This window comes from Xyrauchen texanus, chromosome 35, assembly GCF_025860055.1.
Source record: "Xyrauchen texanus isolate HMW12.3.18 chromosome 35, RBS_HiC_50CHRs, whole genome shotgun sequence".
Classification (NCBI taxonomy): domain Eukaryota; kingdom Metazoa; phylum Chordata; class Actinopteri; order Cypriniformes; family Catostomidae; genus Xyrauchen; species Xyrauchen texanus.
Window position 1 is genome coordinate 15,438,437 of NC_068310.1, and position 6,054 is coordinate 15,444,490.

The following is a 6,054-nucleotide window of genomic DNA, read 5'->3' on the forward strand; positions in this document are numbered from 1 at the left end:
ATGTGCATAAGTAAATTACACAAAAAAAATTTGAGAGCTACAGCAAAGAGTTATGTTTCAAATATAAAATTATTTAAATTTAGATCTGTTCCTACAACAAAGTTATCATATGACTTCACAAGACATTTATATAGTGCACATGTCATATGGACTACTGTTATGATGCTTTTAAAATGCTTTTCAGCAGTGGTGTTTTCGGGGCCATACGCATGTATACACCCTTTTTCCCCAGGGCTGTTTGCATATAACAGCTTGTAAGGATTCATATTTGCATATACCCTCTGTATACCCACTCGTTTTGCTGCTTCAGAAGTCCATAATCTACTGTCTTTAGTTTCCCTTTAACTGTATTGGATGCTGTTTTGTTTTGCATTATCACTCGAATTCTGCCATTCCCCGCCCCTGACAACCGTTGTCACCACCATCATTGACTGAGTGAATTTATGACAGTGAGTGGAGAGAGAGTCACCCTCATGCTGAAGCAGTATCAGTTCAAATTAATTAACAAAATATGTCAATGGAAAAAAATTGTGTTCCGTAAGAAATCAATATGCGATGCAATTTGTCCCGTATTTTGGTGTCACACATGGCCGCCTCCTGACCCTGGAGGCTTGACGAGAGCGGGCAGCGTCGGGGGAATGACCTCCGTGGTCGTGAGCACGGGCAGAGACTGGGGAGAATGTGTCCTTTTCTTTCTCCTTTTCCGGATAGCCTGGAGCGTAGTTACGGGAGCGGGAGAGACCACAGGCATTAGCTCTGGGACGGTTGAGGCTACAGGCATGGGCACTGGCCCTTTGGCCAATGCAGGCTTGGAGCAAGGAGCCGAACATGCAGGTTTTGGCCCAGGGTTACCGCCATAATACACTGTGAAAGGGAAACCACAAAGTTCCAGAGCCTTCTCAACATATTCGCAGAGCATGCAGTGAGGATCAGCCAGAGGCATCAGTTCCTTCAGTGCACTATTCAGACCGGTTCGGGAAGAGAACCACCAGAGAGCAGTCTGGATAGTACACTAAATTCGCTAGTTCGAGGAACTCATGGACATTATCCTTAACTGGACAGTCCCCTTGCTTGAGAAGTAGAATTCGGATAGCCACTAGATCCATGTTGGATCAGTTCTTCTGTAACGAATGGTTGCTGAGATGAGACAGGAGACATAGGATCTAATTGCAGGCTTTAATAAAAATGATGAACAACAAACAGAAACTCAAAACAACAACAAACAATAACTGACAAATGAATTTAAAAAATATATTTTGGGTGAAATATTCCTTTAAATGTAGCAGGCTTACAGCTCAGTTCAATGTTGTACATTATAGGCAGTATGAAAAAGGTTAAAAAAAGGCTGACATAAAGTTCGGTCCACAAAGAGAAATTAACAGGGCATGTCATCGTCATGTATATTAAACATGTTCAACAAGGGCAGGGCTTTGGCTCAACATGCAAATACTTTCAACTTGAACTATAGAATACCATGTAATACAGATCAGAGAGAGTGAAGTCAGATTACAGTGATGGATATTTATTAGCATTAGCTGATTCCTCATTACCAGACAGACCAGGTCAGACAGCTGTGGGTCTCCATCCCACTGAGGACACACAGAAGAAAAGAGGACAGCAGCAATATAGCAGTTAGTCATGTACAGCTGAAGAACTCAATCAATTCACAATAGATTTCCTCATAGGTTTGAATCACTTGAACAAAACAGCTCTATGTAAAGGCTAATCTTTATAATGAATCTCTGTTAATGTTATGACAAACCTCAGTTTGGAGATTACAGCAAACTGTCACAAATCATAACATGTTGTAACAGATAATGTCTGTTTAAGCAGAAGACAAACGAATAATTGGCCGCAAGTGGAAAATATAATTTATAGAGGGCCAGAAAGAACAAATATGAGTCTTCAGAGAATGAACGATGACAGATCTGTGCAAACTGGTTTCTCTAGTTTTTTGAAGCAAAGCAGAAAATATGATATCTTATTTAAAAGTTTAGTGATGTGATCTACCTTTGTCCACTGGGAGGCGTAATGGCACGTTTTTAATAATGCCAGTGTATTCTGTTCGTTCAAAATATTATTTCAGGGAATAACAAATTAGATTTATTTAAATTAGCTTAAATTTGCCAATTATAAAATGAGTTCAATTAGTGCCAAAGCAAATACAGTTGATATGAAATTTACCAAATTGCATTGTTTAAAATTTTCTTAAAAGTTTAATTTCTTAAAAGTGAAGCATCTACATGTCCCATTGATAATGATATACATACTTTGTGGGTTGTACTTGCTTGTTTAAAAAGTATTGAAATTATTCTTTATGTTTAATTTGTTTTTTCTTTTTTGTAATATGGACTTCACTGCAGCGTACTGAATTACTGGGTGTGTCTTGATTTACCATGACTTGACAGTTGTCTTGACTTGTTTGTTTGTTTATGCAGGACAGTAAAAGTGTTATCTATTTATGATTGTTGACTCTATGTGTTTATGTGTGTTCGTGAGTATTTGGGTAGTTGACATAATGGACCTTTTTAATCAACATTAAGATTTTAGGTTAAACTTCATATGACTGTTCATAAAGTGTATATTGTATGCCAGCATTTATAAGTAGTTTTGCTCATTTTATTCAAATGATTAATATAAGGTCATAAAAGTTGCATGCAAAACAATTCTGAAAGCGTTGCTCTCTATAATAGACTTAGATGAAGTACAACATGCAGGGGTGGAAAGAGTACTGAAAAATCATACTCGAGTAGAAATACTGTTACTTAAACTCACATGACATCATCATGCAATTGGCCTTTTTCAATGCAAAAAGCCCTTTTAGGTGCTGCCGTGATGTTCAGGTGTTGAGCTGTGCTTGAGGCATTACAGCACTTAAAATATACTCAAGTAAAAGTAAAAGTATAAAACTTTTAAACTACTTAAAAAAGTACAATTCTTGTTAAAAAAAAGTAGTTAATTACAGTATTGTGAGTATTTATAATTCATTACTTTACACCACTGGCAACATGTCACGCCACTTGTACCATGTTATATGACTATAATATAACTATAATATCATTCGATATAAATGAAACTAGATTTAACTAAGTAATTCATGTCCATTAGCCTAATCAACAGGATCAAGGATAAAGAGAAAAAGGCTGGAAAACATGTTTTTCTGCAAGTGTTCATTTGCATATTAGCTGCATTTAGTCATTTTTACAGCAGACGTGATTAACATATAGCTGAGTCTTCCATCTACATAAAGCTAGAACTATTTATGATCATTAGCCTAAAGTGAATCTCTAGTCCCCAAACAAACAAACAAACAAACAAACAAACAAACAAAAAGTCAAACAAAAGTCAAACCTTGGTTAATTCAACACCAGCTTAAGAACTTCCCAAGACACTGTAAGATATTAGATATGTAAAATTATGGTACAGATTTAAATGTTTATTCATATGACATTTTTATCTTTTTGTTTTTTGTTTTTCAAGGTTTCAGAAAAAAAGACAAATTTTTTCAAATAAATGTGAAACTATTAATTTGAAACTGACTCAATGGTACCTGTGTGAACAACTGAACTAATTATTATGCAGATAAAATATAGTTTTACTTTCCAAAATTTGTTCATCGCATGACTTGTCAGTTCAACACTAATATATGTGGGAGGGTTTTCTGGGGCCACTTGTGTGGGAACACACACACACAGTGGACTGGGATTCCATAGGAACACTCCAGCACTACGATCAATGTCTTGAGCCAGATAAGACTTCAAAGAATGAGAAAGATTTACAAGACATGGTGAATCCCCCTTTAAAAAATACTGCTGCATAAATGTTCATGTAACTCAAGATGTTCAATGCTGCAAAAACAAGCTCAGCCCCAGTATGAAATGAAAGAACAATGGGTTACCTATGTTTTTGACTAAGGCAATGTTACTTGTAAACTAAAGATTAAAATGTATTGCTTGTTAGACAACGGATATTCGTGGTAGCTGGCTTTGATACTAAATGTAATATAATTACATAGCTTTTGAGAAATATTTTGAATAGTTATGGGTAAAGTAAAACCAATAAATAGGTTTTCAATACATTAAGATTTAACAAACCTCCATAATTTCTGTTACGGTCTCATGACATAGCATTGTACATTACATTATATTTAGATTTTGATTATAAAACTTCAGTTTTATGAAAGGCAGTACTTTGTTTTCATCCTCAAACAACCTGAATCAGTATAACTAACAGGAGTAATTGTGCTTTGACAGAAGTCTCTTTACAGTAATAGTCTCAAATGTTTTTTTTTTTTAATGACTGCTCAAGCACGGTTTTGAAAACGGGGCTCATTTTGTCAAAACACTACACACAACCACACGTAGCAGAAAACCAAAAAAACTTTTGTATAAAGAAACTTAATTAAAAACTATACAATCATTTATAAAAACCCAGTTGAAACCATATGGTGCACAGTTCATACAATCAAATTCGGTTTGAACCAGTTATACACTGCTGTGCTCAAAACACTTTTAATATTTATGCATTTGTCAGATGCTTTTATCCAAAGTGACTTAGAGAGCCCTTATTATAGGGACAATTCCCCTAGAGCAACCTGGAGTTAAGTGCCTTGCTCAAGGACACAATGGTGGTGGCTGTGGGGATCGAACCGACAACCTTCTGATTAACAGTTTATTGCTTCAGACCATTACGCCACTGTAAAGGGGTTCAATGGGAAGGAGGAGGCGAGAACCGGCTTGATAATATAAATAGTATTTTAATGAATAACTTAAAGACACAAACACACATGACGGACATGTCCGTAAACTATCTCTCTCTCGTCGCACCACCGTCTGTCATCGGCCTTTATCCCTCTCAGAGGCTTAATTAGCCTGATAAGGGACCGGGTGTGTATAATCACAACCCGGCCCCGCCCTCCACCCTACCACAGCCACCACCACTCCATTACTTTACTACTGTTAGAATAGTACATGAATATTGACCAAATCAGAACATATTCTAAACAGAATATAGTACATAAACACAGCAAATACATTTGTGAAAACACCCATCTCTTCACCTAGCTGGATCTGGCCTAATTAGGTTGCAGGCCTCCTCCATGGCTTGAATGAGGGGTATCCTAACATAGGGCTGGAGATCGTAAACCTTCCATTGCCATGCTGAAAAAAGAAAATCCCTCCTCGATGGGGTTAAGGAAGGGAGAGTGTGGTGGAGGGTATTAGAGTGAAAATTGTGGATGATGGAACCAGTTTTGGACAAGAGCAGATCGGTTTTAAAGATACATTGTCCCAGATGACAATGCATCTCATCTGCTCTGCATCCATTTGATCTTCTGCTGTGGCGCTGTTGTATAGTCAGTCTAAAAATGCATGTAGTCCGTGTTGTAAGGACCCAAGTTGGCGTTGTGGTGGAGGACCCCAATCTGCATGATACATAGTGATGTTAATATCACGTTCGCCCAGGCGATTCAAAATAGCTATGTGGCCAGTGATGTTTCTCACTCTTACTTTTGTTAGGTTAAACCCAGCCTCATCTATGAAGATAAATGAATGTGGGATTGCATCAGCATCCATTACCAAAACTCTGAAAAACAAATTGACAACATTGTGTAGTTCGATATAGGCCTACTATAAATTTACATGTAAAACTTTTCTGTGTACAGTGCACAATACTGAAGTATACATTACTTACCTCCACATATTCATGCCGCAGGTCTTTTACTCTCTCAGAATTTCTTTCCGAAATCACAACTCGCCCCAGTGTTGATAGAGAGTCCTCATGAACATTATTGAAAACAGTTTGATCATGGAGGAAGTTTTGTTTGAATTTCTGAGACGTATCGCATTATTGACCAAAACCATGTTTACGATAGCTCTCACTTTTTTCTCCGTGAATATGGGGCCCCTTCCTCCTTGACATTCTCGACCCCCCAATCCTTTGTGGACAAATCAGAATACATGTAAAATGTCACAGAACAGCATACAAGGCATTGTTTCAATCATTGAATGGGTATCTAAAAGTACTGATGTAGTGCATATAGTAGGCTACATTGTA

General features: G+C 37.2%; 1 long non-coding RNA gene across 1 annotated transcript; it reads right to left on the bottom strand.

Annotated features, from left to right (window-relative positions):
- Window positions 1-5,361: 5,361 nt before the first annotated feature.
- On the bottom strand, window positions 5,362-5,842 carry LOC127628476 (uncharacterized). The gene is made up of 3 exons (XR_007968676.1): window positions 5,692-5,842; window positions 5,508-5,583; window positions 5,362-5,422 (listed from the first exon to the last, which is right to left on the bottom strand). It is a non-coding gene; the product is annotated as an uncharacterized LOC127628476 (long non-coding RNA).
- Window positions 5,843-6,054: the final 212 nt, after the last annotated feature.